This window comes from Propithecus coquereli, unplaced genomic scaffold, assembly GCF_000956105.1.
Source record: "Propithecus coquereli isolate 6110/MARCELLA unplaced genomic scaffold, Pcoq_1.0 Scaffold5, whole genome shotgun sequence".
NCBI lineage: Eukaryota > Metazoa > Chordata > Mammalia > Primates > Indriidae > Propithecus > Propithecus coquereli.
In genome coordinates, this window is record NW_012150840.1 from 4,407,904 (window position 1) to 4,434,468 (window position 26,565).

A 26,565-nucleotide genomic window follows, 5' to 3' on the forward strand; every position below is an offset into this window, starting at 1 on the left:
GTTGGCTTGGATGTATGGCATGAAGGAAAGAAAAGAATCAAGGACAAGTCATAGATTTAAGGCCATTTACTGAAAATGGAGATTATAGAGAAAGGGAAAAGGTTTCTTTGCTTGCTTGTTTTGGTGGAGAGATCCAGCGATCTAGTTAGAGATGTGTTAAAGGAGCAATATCTAGGAAGTAATCAGACATATGAATCTAGACCTCTGAGCTGCACAGGTCATACCTGGAAACACATATAGATGATACTTAAAGCCATGGGACTAATGGATCACCTTGGAAAGAAGTCAATATTAATAGAAAGAATGGAAAGGGTCCTTGGGCACCAAACATTTAGAAATTAGGTAGAAGAAGAGCCAAGAAGAGCAAATGAAAAGGAGCAGGGAGTAGAAGAACAGAACTAGAATTTATCTCAGGAGTTAAGAGGGAAGAGTGTTTTAAGAAGGAAGAAGCGGTCAAGAGCAACAAACACTGCTCAGAGGTTGATGAAAATGAGCACAGAAAGGTGTCTATTGGATTGGGCAGTCTTATGAGTTGTGTACTGTTAGTGTTCCCAATTTGCCATTGAGGCAACAGAAGCACAGGTGTTGTTAAGTTTCAAAGTTACAGTTAGTGACCAGCAGAGTTAACGTCTGGAACCACAGTTGTCAGGATCTCCACAGTGTTCTAGAAGAGTAGGTAGACCAACTCTTTTGCTCTTTAGCTTAGATGACAGAAAAAAATGCTATTAGAATATGTTTTTGCTATGGCTAATGACAGCACGCACAATTCCACTGTCCCTTCTAAAGATTATTAGAAATTATATTGATGAAGAAACTAGTTACTTTTCAGATAACCATCAACTTACGACTTCTCTTCAACAAGTCAGCCATACTGCAACTCACAAGGGCAAAGCTCCTTTAATTATGCAACTTTGAATCTTCATTAAACTATACATGTCAAAAATTAATTGAATTTTCATCCCAATACTATTTATATTTACTCTACTCTCTAACAAGTGTTTTTCCTCTCTGAAGACATAAAAGTAAACCATGAAAGGAAAAAAATGAGCCTTTTCTATAGTAAAAAATCTGGGTAAAAAGACAGAAACTTCTACTCCTCTGTATTTTTAGACATACAAACTCTCCTACAGTGCCCACTACATGCCACAGCAACTACCTGTTCATGTATTTGTGTGTCTCTCCCTATTCCTCTCAAGAACCAATCAGGAATAGGCAAGACATTTGCTTTTCTAGTACATCCTAGGCATTCAATAAATATTCACAAAATAAAAGTTTGGATATATTAATAAAGCTGTGTACTATGGGTTTGCTTTAACCAAAATTCAATTTAAAGTTTTCTAGGTGATTTAAATAAATCTAGGTTATTTATAAGGATGTTTAGCTCTGTTCTAATCCTCTGATTTGGTCAAAGTTTCATGTCTCAGTTACCACATCAGAAGAAGGCCACATTGGGTAAATAATCCAAACAGCAGGCCGTTATAAAAGCATCCGCCATCTCATTTAGCCACACACTGCCATTTCTTCGAATATACCTTCCTGACATGTTTCATTTTCATTTACTTCTAAACATTCACCAGATGAGTAATGAGGAAGCACATGTCTATTGGGTTAGACAATTCAGAGCTGACTTGACTGGTTAAGCAGTTCTCCCGCACATTGGGAAAGAACGGCAAAGCACATCGAGCCTCATGGCCAAGCCTTTGACCCAGCCGGACACATAACAAGTGCTTAATAACAATGTTATTAATCAAGGAGGCATTACTCCCAACCCTAAAAAACTATCCAAGACAGGACAGAAAAAGCAACTTAAAACTGTCATTTGTAACATTCTCCAAAAAGTATAAAATTGGAAATAACTTTTATGTCCAGCATCAGAGAGGTCCATCAACTCAGTGGAATACTGTGCATTAAAGATGACTGCCATATGGAACCACAAACAAAGTCTATAAATAAACATTCAGGTAGAAAGGCGATTGAATGTTGTATAATCATAACTATAAATAATGCAAATGGATAACTAAAAGGAAATATAAAGATGTACTGAAGCAAGAAGTACACGGATGGCAAACTAGGTAGGTTGCTGTTATTTCTCTTGGGACATACCAAATAAGTCTTAAATCTTTAAAAAGTGTAAGTTGGAGACATACAGTATGTGAGATATGCTTTTTATTTCAAGATGAAAATGGGCTCTTGAATTTGTTTATACAATACTATTATTGCTATCAAGAGAGAGTTAAAAATCAGAGCCTCCCACAATACCTTAGAGCTTAGTTCATGAAAGAATGATTTAAGAATTGAATGAATAGACCAGTTTAACTGTACAGTTGAGGTCCAAAATCATGAATTTAAAATCAGGTCATCTATCAATGGGTTTGCGGGGTTTGGTGGGGGATGTCTCTAAATCCCCTATCTTCAACAGTTTGTGTGTGAGTCCAATTCGAGAAGAGGGCCAGTTGCCTTCATCAGATTTTCAAAACATTTCTAAGATCTAAAAATGGTTAAAAACCACTGCCCTAAATAGTAAATTTGCTTCCATTAAATCTTCCTTTATCACTGGCCGTCACTTTTAATTTATAGTCTAGGGTTAAATGGATTATTAAATAGGTAATGGCCATTGCGTGCTTATGTAAATGTATCATGACCACAGGTAACCACCACCATCATTCCTCACAACATAACAGCTTTGAGAAGAGTCTATGTGGCTAGATTAAAATGCATTCAAGTATTTCCAAAGTCATAGACTGCCTCTATTATATATTAAAATATATGAGGCTTTAGCCCTAAGCCTTCAATTTTATTCAATCTGAAATGGATTATCAAAGATGAACAAAAGGAAATTTAAAAGTATATTAGAAGCATTTATTTTTCAACTATTTTATTTTAAATTACACCAGTGTCAGTGCAAAGGAAAAAAAAGTTTAAAAAATAAATGTCTTTGAGGTAGTCTAATTCATTTTCATTCCAAAGATATTATAATAAACACTGAATGTTGGGATCAAACAAAAGGTTTGAAAGCCTGAAGGCTTGAAGGCCTGGCCTCCAAAAAGTGGTTATAAGGACAGAGCAACGCTGAGGGGATGGGAGGAAAGGGTATCAAAACCTGGATAACACCTCTTCAAAGATAGAAAGCCTAGGATTGGGGCCTCCACTGAACAGGTTGTAAATCAGATCATGTTAGAGACTATCTCACCCAGCCCCTTCATCTTACAAATAAGGAAATTGAGACACAAAGAGTTTCCCAGTTTTTCAAGTAAGAAATTGCCATGACATGCACAGAGGGTTCTCAGGCTTCCTTCTCTCTGACATACCACCTCCACTCCCACTCCTGAAGACCATGGATGGACTTGACTTCTTTATTTCTCTCTTTTCACTCTGATTTCCCCCATTCCCATTTCTTTTCATCATTTTTATTGCTCTCTCATTTTCTCATCTCTCCCTTCCGATCATCTCCTTCCTAGGTTTTTGGCCTGCCAGTGCCACTCAAAGGCACCCACAGCACTGTTTACCTACTTTGAGGGCATTTGGGTCTAAATAAAATGATGACCATGCTCAGCATCAACAAGGCACTATAACGATCTCTTCATCCCCACTGCTGGCTTGGACCTCCAGGATCTTGGTTATTGCAACGCTTCCTCTCTGGTGTTCTCTTCTTCACATCCCTTTCTTCTTGTCTCCCCCAATTAGATTTTGAGTCCCTCAAAAACTCCTTACTGATCTCTGAATGCCTGGCATCTAACATAAAATAAATGGAAATGGTTGGGTACAGTGGCTCATGCCTGTAATCCTAGCACTCTTGGGGGCCAAGGGAAGCAGATCTCTTGAGCTCAGGAGTTCAGCACCAGCCTAAACAAGAGCGAAACCTTGTCTCTACAAAAAATAGAAAAATTAGCTGGGCATGGTGGCACACACCTATCTATAGTCCCAGGTACTCGGGAGACTGAGGCAAGAGGATCACTTGAGCCCAGGAGTTTTAGGTTGCAGTGAGCTATGATGATGCCACTGTACTCTACCCAGGGTGACAGAGCTAGACTCTAAAAAAATTTTGAAAAATTTTAAAACATGGAAATAATTAGAATGGCCCAATAAAAGACAGGACACCAGTTAAATGTGAACTGCAGATAAACGGTAAATAATTTTTTTAGTATAAGTCCGTTCCATGCAGTATTCGGGACAATCTTACACTAAAAAAATTATTCATTGTCTATCTAAAATTCAAATTTAACCAGGTGTCTTGTATTTTTATTAGCTAACCTGAGGACCCCCAAAAAATATTAATTAAGAACCTCTACTAAAGAGGCAAAGTCTAGAACCTAATGGCTACTTGCTTTGAGGGCCTGGCTGCTCCACTAGTTTTCAGTACTTTAACTGCTGACTAAGGTTAACTATGGTGCAGAAAAATAAATTTCAAATTCTTGGCCAAATATGGAAGAGGAGACTACAAAGTTCCCAAGTTCACGCCCAATAAGCAAGAGGAAGAAGTGTTGAGACGTATTTTTATCAGTTTTTGATTAAACAAGTTATTACTTTCTGACTTGCAATAGCAAAATATGACCATTGTATTTTTAAACAGTTATTTAAATTACTGAAGAAAATATAATTCACCACCCCAACCCCTTTACCTCCATAGAAACTACTTATTTTATACCATGATTCTGGTGGACATTTTGTTGTTGTTGTTAAGGAAAATGGTCAGTATATTATAAAAAAACAGAGCGTGGCTAGGCTAGCACCTAGCAGCTACTCACTAAATATCTGCTAAGAGTAATACTGAAAAAAACCAGAAGGACAATACAGTGAGAGTTACTTTTTTAAAAAATTAATGAATACTATGAATTTCCTTCAGTTATGTATTTGTTAATATTTAAGGCTCTGGTAAATGATGCATGTCATGTGAGCAGGGGACCACTTGTACCACAGTATAATACATCAATTTAATTCATCTTTTCTATGCTTTAGAATATACTTTCTATTAATAGATGGTTGAGTATCATCTCTCTTGGATAAAAGTAGGTGAACTAGTTCACCTCAAGAACGTTTTTTCCCCTTGTCTGTGATGCTATACTTTCAATACACAATTATGCGATACTGCAAGCATATGAACTATAAATACAAAAATAATGGCATCAGAGTTACAAAATGAATTTTCTTGAGATTACATCTCACAAAAGGACTCTATGAATGAGTACATTAAAAAGTACATTCAAGCAAATTAAAAGGTGCCATTATTTCTCTAGCACTATTCACATTAAGACCTCATGCAAGTAACAATTTTAACAATATCCCTGAGTTTTTCTCATCCAGTCTATTCATTCATTCATTCAATAATCCATCATGTTTTGAAAAGAAACCAAAATAATTTAATGAAGCATTTACAACCACAGGGAGGACCCAGTAAATGCAATGTCAACCCTAGATTACCATGTATTATTTTCATAATATGCTATTATGAAAGATGAATTTAAGTAGATATGGTAAAAGCGGATCTTAAAAGAAAATAGGCAAATCATCAACATTAACCATGAATGCCATTTTTTAAAAACAATTACATCTGAAACAAAAAACAGAATGTAAGCAAGCCTTACTTTAAATCTCTAAATCAGACATTTGGACACAGAACAGTATTTCCAAACATACTAGAATGTGTATTAAATATTCAACTCTAGGAATAAGAACTAAAATTCTAACGAAATTTGCTGACATAAAAATAATGAATAATAAAAACATGCATATGTCAAGTTACTTTTGGTAACACCAAATCGAAGAATTGCTAATGGTCCCAAAGATAAAGAACCTTTCAAATCTGACACTCAACCTCTTTAAATTAAATAAAAGATAAATAATCAATGATAAATAAGGACAGAAAGAATGATACCAAAGCATTTGTAATTATGCTCAAGGGACTTAGAATCAGAGCAGATAAATATCTTTTAAATTGATGCTCTGATTAAGAAACAAATGGCAAAATTTTTAAGCTTTCAATTCACAATTGATTTAATTCACTGGCAATCTGTTCAATCAATAATTTGTTTCTAAAGCCAAACTATGTCTCTTAATTACCACAATAAATCTACTGTAGTTTCCACTTCAAACTAGGTATAAAGTGTCTTTTTAAACCTTGCCATCTATGTGAATGAACACAGCTATTTAAAAGTTATCTGAACTTGTGAAACCATTAAAATCCCTTATTCTAGCATAAAGGCATATCCTCAGCACCTAATGCTAAGGAACAGATATTTAAATTCAAATTGGCTTGACAATTTCCTAGATTATGGGCCATCCACCGCAGTTCTAGCTGTATTCTCTGACATATTAAATATGTAACTGTCATTGCTATGTAATACCATCAATACGATTATAATTTTCAGACAAAAATTTTCAGAAGTTATTATTCCAAACATATGATTCCTTGCGCCAAAACAATACCCACAATGTCTTTGTTTAGCACAAGTGCAGCAGCACAATGAAGACTATTGGAATTATTGTTAATACGTAGGTGTGATCAAGACGCTCTAGCAAGGTTGTCCACATTTTGATCATAAAACCTTCTTTGTGTACAAAGCTGTACACCTTTGAGAAAACATTCACTGAACCAAAAACAGTGCATTGTTTACATGTGACTGAGAAACATGCACTTGTGACAGTTGTGAGGTTTGTTTTACAACATCCGGCAACGTAGAAGAGGATTTAGAAGGAGATTTCTAAAGTGAGTGATTACAACCAATTATGGTTACACATTCACTGCCATACTTTAAATCTGTATTGGCAAGGCTTTCTAGGACATAGCAACTGTTCTATTAAACCTGATTTCTGAAATGAGGCAGAAGGAACATCCTAAAATGATAAAAAGCTTAACAGGCAGTTGAAGACAGGGAATAACAAAAAAAAGTTTAAAAACTTACACTGCCCAATTACAATTTTTAAATATATAGCCAATATTCAAAAGATAAATATTAAAGTAAAAGAAATCTTGGGCATGTACTATTTTCCTAACTCATAAGGAAGACATCATTTTTACTTATATTTCCTTCATTATGTGTTTCTTTTTTACTCTACGGCGAATACACACTGTACGGATTAACAAAGACAAAAAAAAAATGTTTTCATTGCTGCAACTGCTGTTGGTAGCAATAGAAGCATTTAGTTGATAATTGTTATGATGAATTGGCATAACTGGATTTAACATATATTGATTGTTTCTGCGAATAATTTGGTCCCTTTAGACATTGAGTTTCTAGAAGAGCAGAGCACTGCCAACCATAGGGAAGAAGGGAGATCTGGCTAAGAGAGATCAAGAATATAGAATTATGAGACTTAAGAATTCTGTCACTTAAAAAAAAAAAGAAAAGAATAGAGAATCAACAGAATTTGAATACAGATCAAATGAAAATACAGGTAGGGTTTTGAGGAATATGTCAGCAATTCATTGTAAGGGGACAAAAAGGAGAAACTGAGTAAAGGAGAGAATTTTATCTTTTGTTCCACCCTCCTAGACCTGCAGCATGTTCGTCATAAGACAGAGATACCCTAAAGACAGAAAAAGAGAAAAAGAAAAGAGACTCGGGGGGAAGGGCGAAAAAAGAAAGATTTTTTTAAAAAGAAAGATATTTGAACTGGCTCCCTCCATGTACAGTGATCATTAATGCCAAACTAGTACAAGAAAGTTAATAAAGGAGAATTCATAATAGCTGCAAACTGGAAGCAACCTAAATGTTCATCAAATAATAAAAAAGGTAAATAAATATATGTGTATAATGGGATATTAAATAGCATGAAAATGAATAAACTATAGCTCTTCATAACGAGTTGGATACGTCTCATATCTATAATATTGAGTAAAAGAAACCAGACTCTCCCTCCAAAAAATATATACATACTGTTTGATTCCATTTATATGAAGTTCAAAATCAGGTAAAACTAATTAATGGTATTGTCAGGATAGTGTCAGGAGAGAGGACTCAAACCCAGAAAGTCTGTGCTCTTAACCACAGGGCCAAATTCAGTCATACTTTAAATGGAGACTCTGTAGGAGAAAGTGGCAATGACTGACGAGTGGGCTTGCCTATAGTGTGACTGGCTGGGCTAATTTCTTACCACCATCACCCTTGCACGCTCCCCACCCCAAACTCTCCTTTGTGTCTTTATGTCTTTTTTCTTGAGCTTATCTGAGTCTCCAGAGAAGAATCATCTATTGCCTGACTGCAGGGCATAAGGCATCTGGGAGCTGAATGGGTTGAGGATCTCCCATTCAACCTGGTCCCCTACTTTCTAAAAGGTGCCCACTGCTCTCAGCTGTGACTGATGTCCTCCAAGTCCAGATTCCCTCCGGTTTAGCCTCTCCAGAGAGTAACCTTCAGTCTTTTGCTGGGATTTGGGAGGAGCAGTTATATGCCTACCTGCTTTGGGGAGAGTGGAGTGGGATCAGGAGTTCTAGCTACTTCTTATACAGACTTTAAAAGCAAATCTCCTGTTTTCACCCCCATGCCCCCTCACTTTGAGAGCTCTCTATCCAAAGCTCCTTGGAGCTGTGCGTGTGAGTTGGCTATTTTTGGACTCCCCTTGCTGCTGCTTCAGGTTCAGCTTTCTCTGATCGACCAAGGCAGCGAATGACCACTGTTCATTTGCTTTCTAGCTTCCAAAACGTTGCTTCTGAGATCTCCTCTCCATTTTGCTTTGTTCTTGGGGGTTTTATTTATTTATTTTCAGTAATTCTGGTGAGATTTCAAGGAATAAAGGAAGTAAATATATGCATGTGTTGAATCCACCCTATTTACTCAAAAGTTAGAGATTACTTTCTATTAATTATTCCATTCTCCAATAACTTTTGGTAATTCAAGTAATTAATTTGCTTATGCAAATATGTCCATCTCTTTTTAGTGGGAAAAAGTCCAGTAGAACAGCAAGAAAACCAAATGGCAGTTCCTCTAATCTTAGCCAAGGTAAAATGAGAGCTCTCCACATCAGTTTTCTTTCTCAGAATTAGGACTAACACTACATTAGTAGGTCTTAGTATGGAGCAAAATAGAAAAATAAAGCAAATTCAGGATCTGGGGATACTAAATATAGAATTCAAATGAATGCCCCCAAGTCATGATTTCACCCAATGAACAAGTACATGCATCTCTACCTCACACCACCCCCCCTCCCCAAAAAGCAGCAGTAGAACTCAAAGTAAAGCAAGGCCCAATCCTTGCTATGTTGCTCTTCTCTCAATAATCAGTTCTCTATCACCTTTTCCAGTCTGACCTCTATGTCCAGGCACATGGACGCCCTTAATTCCTTTATTTCCAGCTACATACAGAGCAGTTTAGACATCTCCCTAGCATCTCAAATTCAGTCTGATCAAAACCAATCTCATCCTCACTGGCCTCCACTTATCCCTGAAAGAGAATTCTCCTCCCACCTGTCCCATTCAATAGGTAATCTGCTCCTATATACAATTTGTCAAAGAGTCATTTTATTTATTACTTCAAAATGTCTCTTTGCTGCTCGTAGTACTATTATTTTTAATGGTGGAAATTTGGAAACTGTTTGAACATCCAAATTTCAAAAACAGCTAAGTAAATGACGGAATATACAAATAATGGACTACTAGGAACCATTAGAATAATCATTTTAAAAGGCATTTAACTACATGAAAGCATGTTTACATCATAATGCTAAAGAAATAAAAAAAACAGAATCTAAAAGTTTATATAGTAAGATTAGGAAAAAAATGTTTAACAAGGAAAAATAGGAAAGGAGTACAAGGGAATTTTCTGGGATGATGGCAATGTTCTAGATCTCCTGTAGGGTGAAGGTTATACCAGTATATACAACTGTTAAATTCATTGAATGTCCACTTCTTAAGACTCATTCTTCAAATCTGATTGCACGTTAAGTATATCTACATTTTTTTAAAGAATTTTTTTTTGTTGTTGTTGAGACAGAGTCTCACTCTTTTGCCCGGGCTAGATTGCCATGGCTTCAGCCTAGCTCACAGCAACCTCAAACTCCTGGGCTCAAGTGATCCTTCTGCCTCAGCCTCCCGAGTAGCTGGGACTACAGGCATGCGCCACCATGCCCAGCTAATTTTTTCTATATATTTTTAGTTGTCCAATTAATTGCTTTCTATTTTTAGTAGAGACAGGGTCTCGCTCTTGCTCAGGCTGGTTTCGAACTCCTGAGCTCAAACAATCCACCCGCCTCGGCCTCCCAGAGTGCTAGGATTACAGGCATGAGCCACCGCGTCCGGCCAGAATTTTTAAGAGAAAAAAAATCATATTAAAATACAGACTAGGAAGAAATTGGTGAAAATGTGAGTAATGACATAATGAAACCATCAGTGATTTTTTTTTTCTTTTCTGTGAGAGCATGGGGAGGGGAGGAATATAGGAGATGGGTAGTTCCCTTTAGAAATTCTTCTTCATTTCCTCTTCCTTTGCCTACCATCTAACAAGACTGAAAGAACAGTTCTATGCCAAAGGCCATCCTGGGTTAAATCTGCCAGCCTAATCCTCCTTAACAGAGCACAGACTTTCTTTGTAGTGGCTGGAAAAAGAAAAGTAAGAACACCGTTTATATTTCACCTCCTGTTCAAAAATCCTTACAACTCATTGCTCACTATCTACAAGATTAAGTCTAACCTCCTCTACTTAGCTTGCCAAGCTCTCTATAATCTAAACCCTTCCCTGCCTCTCCACCATTATTACCCACAAATTCCGACCATGAACCCTCCACTCCCGTTAGGCTCCTATTTCAAGATTAAACTTTGCACGAAATAAGAGGCAACTTTTTACCTGCTGAAATGGTGACAGTAATGTGAAATTAATTATCTTTTGAGTCTGTTATACCCACACAAAACGATCACAGGAAATGATATTTCACACAGAGACAACTATATTGCACTCTCTCCAAAATTGGAAATGTAGCAGTGAATCCAAAAGTGAAGACTGTTGATATTAAATCTTAGAATCCAAAAATAGAGGTGTAAACACTGCAATAGTCATAGTGCTTACTGTGTATAAATCAGCGCAGGCCCTCGTACTGCTGCCCTTGGCAGTCAAGCACTCCTGCCCCACGCAGGCTAGCCACGTGATACCAGGGCTTTGCAGCATTTCATTGTTTGTGGACTGTGGATCCCTAAGTCCCAGAAAGTTACAAAACTGGTGAATTAAGTGATTTGTGTAAAAGCCAAAGTGCACAAGTCGATAAAACAATACGAACACAGGGCTTTTCGAGAACACAAATTCTAGACATCTGCTTTCAACACTTTATGGTTCAAAATCAGCTAAAACTGAAAGAAAAATTAAGCCTCTTGAAATGTGAATTTTTTGAAAAGCAAAAACAAAACACTTGAGGCTCCTGATGTATGTTTCTGACCACTGATTATGTGTTCTTAATTGAAATCACTAAAAATAAACAGGAAACACTACCAAAACTGTCACTGTCTCTCACTCTGTGGTCTTTGTGTATGTCTGTCTCTGTCTCTGTGACCTTTCAATAGCAAAACAAAGCCCTGAGCTAGCTGGTGAAAAATTAACGCACACCTGACCTACATCTGACCATAGATTCTGTCCATAGATTATTAATATCATTCCTCCTTACCCCAGTACTACAGCTTCCTAACAGATTGGATAAGATATGCCACTTCTCGGGAGGACTGAACTGACAGCCATCCCTTGGTGACGCATAGCTGCCCTCCTCTTGCGCAGGGAGGGAGGGTGGGCACAGGAGTGTGAGTGTAAATTCCTCTTTAGGAAACCAAGAGAAGGCTCTAGGGGCAGGACCTAACCACCCACTCTGTTAGCTTACATTTTTTTTTTTTTTTTTTTTGAGACAGAGTCTCACTGTGTTGCCCTGGCTAGAGTGCCCTGGCGTCAGCCTAGCTCACAGCAACCTCAAACTCCTGGGCTCAAGCGATCCTCCTGCCTCAGCCTCCCGAGTAGCTGGGACTACAGGCATGCGCCACCATGCCCAGCTAATTTTTTCTATATATTTTTAGTTGTCCGATTAATTTCTTTCTAATTTTAGTAGAGACGGGGTCTCACTCTTGCTCAGGCTGGTTTCGAACTCCTGAGCTCAAACAATCCGCCCGCCTCGGCCTCCCAGAGTGCTAGGATTACAGGCGTGAGCCACCCCGCCCGGCCTACCTTACATTTTAAATGTGCATTTTAATCATCATTGCCTTCTGATGATTTTGCCCCTAAAATAACTACTCTTACTTTCCAGAATGGGATATAACAGATTTCCCAATCTGTTATTAAAGGTGGCACAAAAACAAAACTCAGCTTCCCAACACTTTCTCTATTGTCTAAGCTTAACAAATTTTTCTAACTTTCCTAAGAAAAAATGCCAAAAGTCCCTAAAAAGGAAGAGGCTTGCCTCATTCCAGACAGTCTAGTCTAGACATTACCCTAGTCTCTGAAAGGCCTTAACTTCTGTAGGTAGGAGCATCCCACAGTATTGCAAAGCAGCCCATTAACTACCCAACACTATCTGCCCAGCCCCTACTCCCTAGTTGCTACCTACACTTCTGAAAGGTCAGAAATACCATATTCTCCAACAGAGCTTGCTTATCCTGTCCAAAAATATACTTGCTCTCCATCTTAGCAAACAATTATAACTGGTCCTATTTCTACTCAGAAACATCCTTTTTTGTACCTGTCACCCCTCACCCTCCTTGGCATGCTCCTCCCTGCCAGAATCCTAGTTTCCCTCCTCCACTACTGGGCCACCACCCCTCCAACACTGAAATTGCATTTTTACTCTAGAAGTCCCTTATCTTCTCCCCCACTTTTCAGAGGCAACTTGCTCCTCAGAGGTCACTGGATAGCGCCTCTCTTCTTGTTCCCATGACAGATCAGCCAACTACCTCCTGGAAAAGACCTGCTCATTGTTTTCTTGCCAAATTCTTGCCTCAAGCATTACTGTCTCTGAGAATTCCACATCAAGGACACAAGTTTTCTCAGCTTTTTCCTACTAATAATGCACAACTGTGGTATAGCCAGCTTTCTCCTTAGAGGATCAACCAATAAACCCCTCTCTCTCATTTCTGTGTCTCCTTGGTACAGAGAAAGCCAAATGGTACAAACTAATACCAAGTGCTAGGATTATCCAACATCCACCTTGTACATGTCACAGGAAATATTTTCCACTTTTTTCATCCATTTTCTTGGTAGATTTTTCCAGAAGCATTGCTTATACCTCTAAACCAAATTTTCAGCTTCAAGGTTAAATTAAAAGATTGCAGAAAAGAGAAAGCAAAACTTGAATACAGTACTGTAACTCTGCGGTCCCCAACCCCCAGGGCCGCTGCCTCAGCTTTGACACTCCCCATCATTCGCATCACCACCTGAGCTCCGCCCCTGCCTGCACCCTATCTCCCCCACCCACCAACCATCCCCTAGAAAAATTGTCTTCTATGAAACTGGTCCCTGGTGCCAAAAAGGTTGGGGACGGCTGCTTTCTGCTGACAGCTATTAATGGGGAGGGGGAAGTATTCTCTCTCATCACAGTGAGAAGATATTATTGGATATATCAGCGCTAGACAAGTCACAGCTGTCAAACAATTCTAAGTATATTAAAAACTCTCGGCCGGGTGCGGTGGCTCACGCCTGGGAGGCCGAGGCGGGCGGATTGTTTGAGCTCAGGAGTTCGAGACCAGCCTGAGCAAGAGCGAGACCCTGTCTCTACTAAAAATAGAAAGAAATTAATCGGACAACTAAAAATATATAGAAAAAATTAGCCGGGCATGGTGGCGCATGCCTGTAGTCCCAGCTACTCAGGAGGCTGAGGCAGAAGGATCACTCGAGCCCAGGAGCCTGAGGTTGCTGTGAGCTAGGATGACGCCACGGCACTCACTCTAGCCTGGGCAAAAGAGTGAGACTCTGTCTCAAAAAAAAAAAAAAAAAATCTCAATAATCTTTAAAGCAGTTAAGCCAGAAGGACTACAGCTTGTAAATGAAGCAAATAGCAATGAGTAGTTCAGTTGCTTCCTGAGTAAAAACCCTCTCTTTAGCACATTTAAATTAAGACTAAACACTTTAGAATCCCTGTCAGATTCCTTAAGAGAGAATTTGTGTAGCAGAGAAATGGTAAATTAACAATATAATAGGGATATCAATATGCAAATCTATCATGAAAAATTTTATTTAGATGAATTAAGGCAGTGTATATACAAACATATATACAATTATAAAGACATGGACATGCAGATTTACAGGGAGTTCTCCCCAAAAAAGATGAAAATAAAATTTCCCAGAAAGTTTAAAATCAACAGTCAGAAAAAAAGTATGGAAAGTCATCTTAAAGGGCAAAAAAGCTTTCAAGCTAGCAAAACCTCATTGTGACCAGAAAAACATATGAATCCATCTAAAGAAAAAGGTAAGTCTATCAGAGATGTTAGAGGTGGTACCATAAATAATAACTATAGCTACTTTATAAAATTACCACTGTGCGAAGCATTTTTCACAATTTAATGTTCCCAATAACCTTATAAAGTTACAATGGAGTAAAACAAGCTTAGAGGGTTGAGACTTGCCCAAGATCATAAAGCTAAGTAAGTGGCCAGACTGGGTCCAGGCCTGTCTGTCTATACCACTGACCCAGAAAGGACAACAAAAAGGAGAAACAGGATTTACATATATAAGTGCTTCCAAGGATTAGGGGGTTCATCATGGAGATGGAGGAATGTTCGAATCATCTAACTAACTCCCCTGGCCTCAAATCCAGTCTGACCAAGCAACTTAAGGATTCCTTGGCCGTCCGTATAGCTTGCCTGCAGGGAGAGAAGGCATAGCTCAAATATATACAAACAGCTATCCACTGGGTAGTGCCTTTTACACTCTAAATTCATGCACTGGCACTTTGCATTTTGATGAGTCTTTTGTGAATTCAAGCAGTTCAACGACAAACAAGGCAGCAAGGTGGGGTACCTCTACGATGCAAGCCAACATCACTATATGAGGAGCACATCTGGGCAGAGGAGCCTGTTCTTTGGAACTTCTAATGGTGAGACAGGGATTGAAGGAGCATGGAGGAGCACCTGAACTTAGGGGACAGGATCATTTCGGGGACTGTAGCTGAGCAGGATCAGAGAAGGGAGTTGTGAACTATACAGCCCTCCCCCTGATCCCCTCCTAGTCCCTCAATCACCACATACTCTTCCATACTGGGAGGGGAGTGCTAGAGGGGAAAAAAGGTTGAGAAGCAAAGTTAACAATTCAAGAATAACACAAAGGCAATATAAAGCTATTATATAGGGCAATGAGGTGGTGGGAGAAAAGGAGGGCAGAGGAAGCTATTTCTTAGGCAGAAAAGAACACTTAACCCCAGAGCACACTGTGGTCTGACCTCATCAGAAGCAGCAAAAGATACAGAGAAGGGCTTAATCAAAGACCTTTTTAGTACTTAGAAGAGCTCAGGGAAAAACACAGTACAGAGACACGAATATAATCTTTAGGGATTTTTTTCCTCATTCCTATTAGAAAGAATGACTCCAGGGGAGCATTATGGCATAGCAGTTATGAGTATGGGTTCTGGAGCCAGACTGCCTGGATTCAAATCTCAGTTATCCAGGTAAGTGGCTTTGGACAAGCTTCTTAACTTCCCTCTACTTGCTTTATATTATCTATACAATGACATCTATAATGATACTACCTATCTCGCAGGGTTGCTGTGGAGATTAAATTAACTCATACATCATAGTTGCTTGCAGATTATTATGCTGCAAACAATGGAGTACAGGTGCTGGCGATCTTCTTCCATTAGTACATACCTCTCTGAAACGCCTCTAAGGATTAAGCATGTAGCCACAATTCTAAACTGCATAACTACTATGAGAACCTACCAAAACTAACACAAGATAATACAGAAAATCTGAACAGTCAGACATGTATTTAAGAAACTGAATTCACTACCAAAAACCTTCCCACAGAGAAAACTCCAAAGCCCAAATGGTTTCACTGGTAAAAATCATTTTAACAACTTCATTTTTCCTCTTTAGTTACTGCCATAAATGGGAGGACTCTGCTCCTTTCCAATCTCATATTTTCCAACTAAGCAGCAGGGATGTTTACTGAACACAGGGTAAAATCTGTCTTAAATCATTTTGCAATTAGCTGTACCTTTGAACATTTAAGCAAAAGCAAGTCATTTTCTCCCACAAAAATACACACAACATACAAAATTTTGCAGTCAACATAAAGGCATTTAGTGAACCCATGAAATCAATCTAAGAGCACTCTAAGATCTAAATAAAAATTATTAAATGAGCATTAACTAGAGTAGCACAGAGTGACAGTTTAAGGTGGTAATTAAGAAAAGAACAAAGTATGGGCCAGTTTCTCTACCCTTTGACAAATTACAAATGCTAGCAATCTGCACCTAACCTTGAGCAGTGAATTCTTCCTGATTTCATCCTAAAAATTTCTTTTGGTAATCTTCATTATCATATCCTTAAATTCTTTCCTGTGCACCAAGGAATTCTTTAATTTCTAATCTAATTCTCAGGTCCTATCTTTTAGACTTATCCTATCCTCCAAATTTCCCAATAATGTCAGTTATTAAATGCCTTTCTCAAATATCACTCAATTCTCTTTCATTATTTGTATTTCTAATCTTATAAACTGTCCACCTGCACCCAGCCATCCCCACTGGCTTTTTTGCTGCTAATTCACACCTACAAATCTTATCTCCTTTGGATCCAAAGAGTCACCTCCAAGGCAAATTCTGGCCAGGATGTAGTAAATAGTTCCCCCTAGTCCATGGTTTTGCTTCCCACAGTTTTAGTTACCAGTGGTGTAAGTACGGTAAGATAATTTGAGAGAGAGAAACATCACATTCATATAACTTTTATTACAATATTTTGTTATAGCTGTTCTATTTCATTATTAGTTGTTATTCTCTCCTTGTGCTTGATTCATAAATTTTATCATAGGTATGTATGTACAGGAAAAAAACTTAGTAGAGTTCAGTACTATCCATGATTTCAGGTATCCACTGCAGGTCTAGGAACATATCCCCCATGGATAAAGGGAAACTAGTGTAGTTATAGTCCTTATCAGAGGCGGGAAGATGAAAAATGGAAATGTTGTATTTTACTCTGATAGTTATCATCCCAAGGCTACTTTTAGGTAGTTGCTATTTTATGAAAAGAAACTCACTGTCCTTCAGCTAATAAAGCATGTAGTGAGTATGTGTGGCAGACTCTGAGATCTTTAACTGCAACTTCATAATTTTCTACAAAAAGCATATTATTCTATTAAGAGACTAACCAGAGCTGTGATTTCCAGTTAAATCAAAGAATGTATAAAAGATAAAGCATTTGGATAACCAAGTGACAGGATATAATTTGAGAGTGGGAAAAAACAAAGCTAATGGTGGCCAAGAAATAATAAAGGACTCAAGAAAAGACCTCAACAGAAAAGGAAAAATCAGTGGACATATTTTAGCTTGAAAATACATTAGCTTTGGAAAGTCACATATTCTATGACTTGAGGGATACAGAGATTTAATCAGAGACTGCGGTTGGGGCAGACTCTGAAACCAAGAAAAGCCAAGTCAGAAAGCTGAAAAATGAAAATAATAACAGCAAACAACCAATGTAACCAGGTTGTATACTTTTTGTAGGAGAAAAGTGATAGGATTTTACTCTAGTGAAAACAGTATACCTGCAGCGGGAGCTGTCATTATCTATAGTCATTATCTCAACTTCCTCATTACTTTATCCACTCCTCAACCTGCTAGCTGCCACCTGTACCACTGCACTGAAACACAGTGATTCTCTGGTATCATCCAGAGCTCCATCATTGTTCTTTCCCTCCCCTGCCCTACTCCCATTATCACAACTACTAATCTCCATCTCCTGCTTTCCATATCTAGGTCTCCTGTAGGAACCTCAATGTTAACACATTAAAAATCAACTCCTGGGAGGGGGGAAGGAGGGAGGAGGGGACGGGTATTTGCATACACAAGGGATGGACTCGCTTGAAACTCGGACTTGAGGGGGAGGGGGCAGGCAAGGGCAACATACGTAACCTAAACATCTGTACCCCCATAATAAGCTGAAATAAAAAAAAAAAAATCAACTCCTCAGCTTCCATCCAAAACCTGCTGTCCCTACTAATGCTGTGTCTTTCTCAAACGGCAGCATTGCAAACTTCGAACTGCCAAAGCTCTCCAAGACACCTTCCTCTCTCTCACTTCAAACATCCACACAAATGCTAAGTGGCTTCAGTTTTACCTCCTAAGTGTCATCCTCTTTTCTTCTCCACTTCCACACCTGCAGTTGGCTTAGGCCCTCCACAACTCGTTCAATACAATTGTTGTGTTAAGTGACTCCTTTCTGCCTTCAACTTCAGCCTCTGCCAATCTCTCTGCCCCACTGCCATTAAAATACAAATCTGGCCATGTCGCTCCCCCATGTAGAACCTTTCAGTGGTTATCTACTGTCTGCAAGGTTCTTTCAGATTCTGGCCCACATCCCCATCTTCAACTGCCACCATCCACCTCCTCCCACTCCCCAAAACACACATGCTTAATGTTGCTACAGCACAGCACTACTTGTGTTGCCCTGTATGTATCACATGGTTTGGGAATTCTTTGTATCACATAATTCTCTTATTTCAACACTAGCTCACAGCCACCTGAAAAAAAACATTCATCTTTTAATACCCTACCCAGACTATACTCATTCCCTAAGGCCTTCCTACCTTCCAACTCTTTTGATCAACTCAGTCTAAGAAATTATAAATGGATTGTAAGACCACATCCTACCTACCTTCACTTCCCTCTCTACTCCTTCCTTGCCTATACACTTGTACATACTTTATGAGTACACATATGACATTGTCTTATTTGTTCACATGACTATTCTCTCTACCTGTGAGCAGTTGGCAAAGTAAGGCCCTAATAATATAAAAATGTGACACTAAGTCACTTAAACATCACCTGGAATTAACTAACTAAAACAATGTCTTCACCAACAAGATTTCATCTCACACTTGAAGTATCACCAACAGAAACATTTTTGAGAAAACAGATGCACAAATATAAAAAATATAAAACATACAGAGTTCAAGTTCAGGTAAATAAAAATTTATACAAGATTTGGAAAGCCAGAAGTTCTAAGAAATCCTTCAAATAGATACATGGCAACAAAACCAAAAAGACAACATTAGCACAATGTGGTAAAAAATATGCCTCAAGGACAGAAGCTTGACACTTGAGATGATGCAAAGCAGAATAAAGCAAGGCCTAAAGAAACTGAAAGTAATGACTCTTCATTTTTCTATCAGCTATGACCCCATGAGACATACAAGAAACAAGCTACTTTCCTAAGTGACTACTTTGAACAACGGTTTATAAACTTTAAGAAAGGCAGAATCCATTTAAAATTTCTTAGACTGTGTTGATCAAAAGAGTTGGTAATTTTCAGAGCTGGAAGGACTTGAGAGATCATTCTCAACTCCCTCCATTGGCAATAGGAGAAACTGAAGCTTAGACAGGAAATTACTTGCCCAAGCTCTCACCATTAGTAAAGTGGAAGATGAGAAATGAGGACAGTGCCTTTCACATTCTCTGGCTGGGGCTCTTTCTACTGCCCCACACTACTCTTATACAAGTAAGTTATGGGCTATTTTGCTTTACAGGCAATCTCAGATATATCATGGGTTCAGTTCCAGACTACCACAATAAAGCAAGAATTGCAATAAAGTAAGTCATAGTCATGCAAATTTTTTGGTTTCCTAGTGCATGTAAAATGTATGTTTACACTATACTTTAATCTATTAAATGTGTGATAGCATTATATCTAAAAAAAATGGATAGACCTTAATTTTAAAATATTTTATTGGCAAAAACTACTAATGATCACCTGAGCCTTCGGCAAGTTGTAATCTTTTTTGTTGGTATAGGGTCTTGCCCTTGATGTTGATGGCTGCTAACTGATCAGAGTGCTGGTTGCTGAAAGGTGGAGTGGCTGGGGCAATTTCTTAAAATAAGACAATGAAATTTGTAGCTTCAATTAACTCTTCCTTTCATGAAAGATTTCTCTGTAGCATGAGATGCTATTTGACAGAATTTTATCCACAGTAGAAATTCTTTCAAAATTGGAATCATTCCTCTCAAACCTGCCACTGTTTTATCAACTAAGTTTACAGAATATTCTAAATCCTTTGCTGTCATTTCAACAATATTCACAGCCTTCAGGAGTCAAACCGTTTTCTTTGCTTATCTATAAGAAGCAACTCGTGCTGGGCACAGCGGCCTGTGCCTGAATCCCAGCTTCTCTGGAGGCGGAGACGGGAAGACCACCTGGGCAACACAGCAAGACCCTGTCTCAAATAAACAACAACATAAAAAAGCAAATCTTCATCTGTTCCAGTTTTATTATGAGATTGGAGCAATTTAGTCACATCTTCAGACTCCATTTCTAATTCTAGTTATCTTGCTTTTCCATCACATCCACAGTTACTCCCTCTACTAAAGTCTTGAATCCCTCAAAGTCATCCATGAGGGTTGGAATCAACTTCTTCCAAACTCCTGTTAAGGTTGATATTTTGACCTCCTCCCATAAATCACAGATGTTCTTAATGGCATCTAGAATGGTGAATGTTTTCTGGAAGGTTTTCAATTCACTTTGCCCTGATACATCAGAAGAATCACTATTTATGGCCGCTACAGTCTTACAAAACATATTTCTTAAATATTAAGACTTGAAAGTCAAAATTACTCCTTGATCCATGAACTACAGAAAAGATGTGCTAACAGGCATGAAATCATTCATTTCTTTGTACATCTCCATCACAGCTCTTGGGTGACCAGGTACATTGTCAAAGAGCAGTAATATTTTGAAAGTAATCTATTTTTCTGAGCAGTAGAGGGATCGAAATACTTAGTAAACAATGCTGTAAACAGATGTGTTGTCATCTAGGCTTTGGTGTTCTATTTATAGAGCATAGGCAGGCTAGATTTAGAATAATTCTTAGAGGCCCTAGGTTTCTTGGAATGGTAAATGAGCACTGGCTTCAACTTAAAGTCACCAGCTACATTAGCCCCTAATAAGAGAGTCAGGCTGGCCTTTAAAGCTTTGAAGCCAGGCACTGACTTCTCCTCTCTAGCAATAAAAGTCCTAGATGACATCTTTTTCCAATAGAAGGCTGTTTCGTCTACACTGAAAATCTGTTTAGTGTAGCCACCTCCATTGATGATCTTAGCTAGATCTTCTGGACAACTTGCCGCAGCTTCTGCATCAGCACTCGCTGCTTCACTTGCACTTTTATGTTATGGAGATGGCTTCTTTCCTTAAACCTCATAAACCAACCTCTGCTAGCTTCCAACTTTTCCTCTGCAGCTTCCTCGCCACTCTCAGCCTTCACAGAATTGAAGAGACTTAGGGCCTCACTCTGGATTAGGTTTAGGCTTAAGGCAATGTTGTGGCCGGTTTGATCTTTTATCCAGACCACTAAAACTTTCTCCGTATCGGCAATAAGGCTGTTTCATTTTCTTATCATTCATGTGTTCACTGGAATAGATCTTTTAAGACATTGACTGCCACACTAGAAAAAAATTTTTTTCCTTGGGTCCACAGTGTTTTATTACGAGAACAGAATAAAAACTTCGAAAAGAAAATGATCTTTTCTAATTTAATTAAAAATTTGTTATTTTTTATTGTTTTCTGTGCATTTATATGCAACTTGAAAAACAGTTCTCTTGGCTCCCAAGGTTAAGAGACGTGTGAGTTACATATGCTTCATGAGGCCCCGGGCTCAAAACTAGCGTGAGTTACATACAACTCATGTGGAAATTAATGTGTTTCTTTCCAGAACTTTTCCTTTGCATTCACAACTTAGCTGTTTTTGGCACCAGGAGCCTGGCTTTTGGTCTACCTTGGCTTTCAACATGGCTAAATAAGCTTAATCATTTCCAGCTTTTGATTTAAAGTGAGACACATGAGACTCTTCCTTTCACTTGAACACTTAGAGGCCACTCTAAGGTTACTGACTCGCCTATTTTCAATATTGTTGTGTCTCAGGGACTAATAGGAAAACCTTAGGAGAGGGAGAGAAATGAAGAACAGCCAGTGGGTGGAACAGTCAGAACACATACATTCTATTAAGTTCGCTATTGTAAAGGGGCACAGTTCATGGTACCCCAAAATAATTACAATAGTAATGTTAAAGACCACTGACCACGGCTCACCATAACAGATATAATGAAAAGGTTTCAAATATTGTGAGAATTATTGCCAATACATGACACGGAGATATGAAGTGAGAACATGGCATTTGAAAAATGGCAGCAATAGACTTGCTTGATGCAGGGGTTGCCACAAATCCTTCATTTTGTTTTTTTAAAAAAAAAAGAACAGTATCTGTGAAATGCAATAAAACTAGGTATGCCTGTATTTTGTTTGCATATAAAAGAGTTGCTTTTCTTTCTTAATTCTAGCAGTTTGCAGGTGGTATCCATACTTAATTTAAATGTTAAAAATAGTTTTCCACAACTCATAGATTACTTTCATTCATCACTCTTTTCTTCTACTAACAGGAATACCAACTCTCCAAGTATAGGTCCCATCAGGTTGGATCAAAGGCTTTTGGTATTAATGCTGTAACATGTTATCATAAATCATTACTTATCCTGGTTTGTAAAACCCAGCTATCACTTCTTTGATATTTCATTAAAAGCACTACCATTTCCCTCACCAATCCTAGTGAAGTACTTTTGTTTTATAGTAACAGGAAAGAAGAATAAGTGGGAACAGTGACTGTTCAACAGGGAGGATCAACCTGGAATTACAGAATTTGAGAGCCAAGGAGACAATGAAATACAATACATCTTGCTGGTAGAGCATTTTAAGTCCACAAACAGGAACTGTGGGTCCCACTAATGATTGTAAAATCAAGTATCTAATCACAAAATCACCAAAACCTAAGAACAGTAGTATTTATTGAATATTTGCCATGTGTTAGTGACTGTTTCAAGAGCTTTACACATATCATCACTAATCCTCACAAAATCCCCAAAAGGCAGGTAAGATACAAATGATGAAGTTGAGCAGTGCCAGAATTTCTACACACAAGTGGCTTAAAGGTGGCAAAATGGAAAGGAGTAAGCTGCACCAAGTGGGACTTGGTTCCAATGCTTCTCACAGAGCAGTAGCACACATTTTTTAGACTATATGTGTTTTTGAGATGGTGAGAACCCTGATGTACAAAGAAAAGCACAACCATGTTACTTAGGTGGAATTATTTATGGATGGGGGTGGGAGAAAGTATGGCCACCCTCCCCTGACCCTATGTACCTCTTACCACCACACAAAAACTGAGGGCCCTAAAGATAAAATAACTTGCTCACATTGATGCAGCAATAAGTTATGGCCAGAGCTGGCATTTGAACCCAGGTCTGTGTGCTTCCAAAGGCTTTTCTCTTTCTACTCTATCACAATACTTCCTTCTCTATAAATGCCCCATGTTGTTTAAGTACCATACAAAATTAATAATTAACAATTTCACAAATCACCAGATATAAAAAATAAATTATACTTCCAAGAACCATAAACTACCATCTAGAAAGTTAATTTTCTAAATGTGTGCTACAGACTCAACACCCCTGAAAGTAAGGCTCAAGTACATTTTGAAACGCATACAAATGATAGCATTCTCTATTTTCTTTGGCTGGGGAGTGAGGGAATAAAGGAGAAGAGAAAATGGCTTTCCTTAGGAGACCAAAGTTGGTTTAGGACCATGCTGGTTCTTAAGAATGAAAGAATTTTTAGATTATGCTAAATACTAGGTTTAAAATCTATATAATCCAATGACATTCAATATCTTAATCATAATTTGAGAGCTTAAAATGCCTATATTTTAGGAGGGAATTCATTCACTCATGAAACAAATTTCAAGTAGACCTGGGCAAGAAGGCATTACGGAGCCACAGAGATGTACAGGACACAAAGTGCTTATAGTCTAATCAGAAAAATCAGATAAATGTGTAGAAGGATAAAAAGCAACAAATGAACAAATTCCAAAAGGGTGGGCTGCCAAGATGCAGAGGAACTGAAGGAAGGAGAAAGCACTAGGCTTTTTCAACAAACAACAGCAGCACTTTAAGCCAGCCCTTGAAGGGAAAATGAGAATTACAGTCAGAGGTGGGAAGGTGGGGAATACATGAAGATTTAAGAAACAAAGGAATATATGAAGATCTAAGAAAAAAACGAATTCTCATTCATTGCTGGTAGGAATGCAAAATGGTACTGCCACTTTGGAAGACAGTTTGGCAGTTTCTTACATAATTAAACATACTTCTTAAACTCTTACCATACAATATAACAATTGCACTCCTTGGTATTTACACCAAAGAGTTGAAAACTTATGCACACACAAAAACCTGCATATGGATGTTTATGGCAGCTTTATTCTTAATTGCCAAACTTGGAAGCAACTAAGATATCCTTCAGTAGGTGAATGGATAAATAAACTATAGTACATCCATCCAATAAAATATTACTCAACACTAAAAAGAAATGAGCTATCGAGCCATGAAAAGACATGGAAGAACCTTAAGTGTGTGGTACTAAGTAAAAGAAGCCAATCTGAAAAGAGTGCACCACCACTGTGTGATTCCAATAATATGACATTCTAGAAAAAGCAAAAGTGTGAATACAGTAAAAAGATCAGTGGTTGCCAGGGAGTTGGAGGTGCTGGGCAATGAGGAGGCGGGGCACAGAGGATTTTTAGGGCAGTGAAAACACTCTGATACTATAATGGTGCCTATAAGTTATACATTATATATTTGTCCAAACCCACAGAATGTACAACACCAAGAGTGAACCCTAATGTAAATTATGAACTTTGGGTGATAATGGTATGTCAATAAAGGTTCATCAATTGTCACAAATGTACTACTCTGGTAGGGGATGTTGATAACGGGAGAGGCTGTGCATGTGTGGGGACAGGGGTATATGGGAAATCTCCGTACCTTCCTCTCGATTTGCTGTGAACCTAAAACTATTCTAAAAAATAAAATCTTCAAAAATAAACCAACAAATACACAGATGTTCTCACACAAGGGCAAACTAATGTGTGTATGAGGATACTCATAGGATACTGCTTAAATATGGTACGTGCGTACAATAAGTATTATGCAGCTGTAAAAAGATGAGGCAACTTTTTATGTACTGACATATATTGCTAAGTGGAAAAAGCAAGGTACTAAAAGTGTGTATAGCATACCACCATTTGTGTGTTTACAAAAAACAATATTTATATATATATGTTTGTATATGCTTATATACTCATTAACTACCCATGGAAAGATACAGAAAAAAGTTGTAAACAGTGGATATTGCTGTTGGCTGAGGATGCAGTAAGCTAAAACCAGGGACTGTGCTCTACAGTGGGCAGGTAGGCTAGAGAAGATCCTAAGTATCAGGTTTAGAGGTTTAGATAACATGCAAACTCAAGAGCAGGGTTTCTCAACAGTGGCATTACTGACATTTAGGGCCAGAGCATTCTTTACAGTGGGGGTTGTCTTGTGCATTGTAAAATGTTTAGCAGCAACCCTAGCCTCTCCCACTAGATGCTGGTAGCACCCTCCTCCCATATCTGGTTGTGACTACCAAAAATGTCTCTAGAGATTGCCAAAAGTCCCCTGTAAAGCAAAATCACCCCTGGTTGAGAAGCACTGCTCAAGAGCCATAATGATAACTATAACCTACATAACATCCTAGCACTACATTCCTGTAAATTAACAACAAAACCAATATAGATTCAGATATGGATCTGAAGAATATATTGGGCAATGTTTTGAAAATACCTTCAAACATCAGTCATATGTTTTCAAGCTGAGATCATTCAAGCCCCTTCCCAAATCTGAATTATAATTTTTAACCACATCTACTCCATCACAATTGTCTCTTTTCTGCAATGGTTGAATACAAATGTTAAGAGCTGAATAGAAAATCTATACAGATGTTCAGCACTACACAGAGAGTGTGCCAGATGCCCCAATGGGCTTCCCAATGATGCACTGACCTTTTGGATCTCTGTGGTTTAATTTCACAAGTCAGTAGATGAGCCACCTCCCCCAGCCCACCTGCAAACAGCATGCACTCTCCAGATCCAAGATCTTCTAGGATGCCAAGGAAGGCAACCCTCCCATAGAAATCTAACAGAACACCATATTTTGGCTCAGTGTTTGAAAAACTAATATAATTGTTGACATGGTAAGAACATAATTACTCATTAGGCTAATAATGTTTCCTCTTCTAACTCCTAATGACCACACAAAATATTAAGACACTGTTCAAAAATTATGAAAGGCATCACCCTTGATTTCAAGGAGATTATAAAGAGAAGGGTTATAAAGCTAAGAGAGGCCTTAACTAGATTCTACAAATCACAATTTTATTAAGCATAAAGCCATTTCTAATATACCACAGTGAGTAAGGAAAGAAATATCAAGACATCCAATAGGCTTGAATATTTTTTAAACACAAATCTAAAACTTTTATTTTCCTGTGTCTTTTTTTCCCCAAAGCCAGAAATCCAATAATACCCAGGCAATCTTGGCTTCATATTTTGA

General features: G+C 38.2%; 1 protein-coding gene across 1 annotated transcript in view; it reads right to left on the reverse strand.

Moving 5' to 3' along the window:
• Window positions 1-26,565, reverse strand: part of PPP2R5E (protein phosphatase 2, regulatory subunit B', epsilon isoform) — a 141,670-nt gene that overhangs the window by 40,594 nt on the left and 74,511 nt on the right. The gene's annotated exons all lie outside the window — the stretch shown is intronic.